At 44.6% G+C, this 2,097-nt stretch overlaps 1 pseudogene; it reads left to right on the forward strand.

Annotated features, from left to right (window-relative positions):
• The window catches only part of LOC111957576 (succinyl-CoA:3-ketoacid coenzyme A transferase 1, mitochondrial-like), a 132,400-nt pseudogene that overhangs the window by 71,420 nt on the left and 58,883 nt on the right, over positions 1 to 2,097 (forward strand).

Consider the following 2,097-nt stretch of genomic DNA (forward strand, 5'->3'; position numbering starts at 1 on the left):
AGGGGCTAGGGTGTTATAACAGAACTCTAGGTAGGGTGTTTAAAAACTCAGGGTGGGGGTGTTATACAGAACTCTAGGGTCTGTGTTATAACAGAACTCTAGGGGGCTAGGGGTGGTGTTGATAACAGACTCTTAGGGGGCTAGGGGTGTTATAACAGAACTCTAGGGGCTAGGGTGTTATAACAGAAACCTCTAGGGTAGGGTTTATAACAGAACTCTAGGGCTTAGGGGTTATAACAGAACTTCTAGGGGTTAGGGGTGTTATAACAGAACTTCTAGTGGGGTTCTTATAACCAGAAACTTCTGGGCTAGGGTGTTATAACAGAACTCTAGGGGCTAGGGTTTATAACAGAACTTCTAGGGGGTTAGGGTTGTTTATAACAGAACTCTAGGGCTAGGTTTATAACAAACTCTAGGGGCTAGGGGTGTTAAACAGAACTTAGGGGCGGCTTAGGTGTTATAACAGAATAGCTTAGGGGCTGGTGTTATAACAGAAACTCTAGGGGCTGGTGTTATAACAGAACTCTAGGGGCTTAGGGGTATAACGAACTCTAGGGTAGGGTGGGTGTTATAACAGAACTCTAGGGGGCTAGGGTGTTATAACAGAGCTCTAGGGTAGGGGTCTTATAACAGAACTCTAGGGTAGGGGTGTTATAACAGAACTCTAGGGTAGGGGTGTTATAACAGAACTCTAGGGGGCTAGGGGTGTTACAACGTCACCCTGTAGAGATAGGTCACCCTGTAGATAGGTCACCCTGTAGAGGTAGATCTCCCTGTACACACACACCTCATAGGGATTAATTGCACTGTAGTGTATACTCTGATCTAAGAAGGTCTTTAGGTGTGCGTGTGTCCTCCCCTTCCACTGACCGATGCAGGTACACACACACACCAGAGTATATGAGCGGAGTTGAGCAGTTGGAAATCCCACTCATCGCTCACTGAGCGGTCTTTGCACATCGCTCCAGCAGTCAACATTCTTTCCCCCAATAAAAATTGCTCTGTGCTCACAGGGAATAAAACTGCTGCTCCAAATTCGCTCCATTCATTTTTTTGTTTGTTTGTAAAGATAATTTAACAAACACCCCATCTACTTTTGTGACTATGTACCATTTGGTTTTGAAGCAGGCTATCGTAAAAAGCTTCAACATTTCAACAACATGTCATAGGCTACTGAACCAGGACCTACCTAGGTGATAAGCTGTGGCCACTGTGTTAAAAAACAACAGGCTTTTTCTATTGATGATCAGGTGCTTCAGTTGGAACTGGATCTTCTGCGCTCACATTTTACAGAATAGGAATGAAAAGAACAGTGATGAAGGAAATGGGTGGATTCCAATCAAGTTATAGAAACAAGGCACTGCATCTCAATGCTAGTGGCGTCACTACAGACCCTGGTTAGTTCCCGGGCTGTATCACAACTGGACGTGATTGGGAGTCCCATAGGGCGGCGCACAATTGGCCCAGTGTCATCCGGATTAGGGGAGGGTTTCTTGACTGACTTGCCTAGTTAAATAAACGTTAAATAAAAAATGCAATCAATGAAAATGCATCTACTACCATACCCCGTTCAAAGGCACTGAAATCTTTTGTCTTGCCCATTCATCCTCTGAATGGCACACATACACAATCCATGTCTCAAGGCCTAAAAATCCTTTAACCTGTTTCCTCCCCTTCACCTACACCGATTGATTGAATTGGATTTAACAAGTGACATCAATAAGGGATCATATCTTTCACCTGGATTCACCTGGTCAGTCTGTCATGGAAAGAGCAGCTATTAATGTTTTGTACTCTCAGTGTACAGTAGATTGATTGATAAGGTGATTGTTTGTCGTCTCTCTGCAGTGGTCACATCAACCTGACGATGCTGGGAGCCATGCAGGTGTCTAAGACGGGAGACCTGGCCAACTGGATGATCCCGGTACGAGCATCACCATAGTTACTCTCTGTCAGTGTTTCCCCTAACATTAGTAGGACGGGCCCCGCTGGGTATCTCTGTTACCCCTGCCTGCAAATGTTGCCCTCTATTGGTCTCAAGAGAACATGGTTGTTTGCTCAATCAATCAGATGTATTTCATAAAGCTTTTTTTTTTT

This window comes from Salvelinus sp. IW2-2015, linkage group LG33, assembly GCF_002910315.2.
Source record: "Salvelinus sp. IW2-2015 linkage group LG33, ASM291031v2, whole genome shotgun sequence".
Taxonomy (NCBI): domain Eukaryota; kingdom Metazoa; phylum Chordata; class Actinopteri; order Salmoniformes; family Salmonidae; genus Salvelinus; species Salvelinus sp. IW2-2015.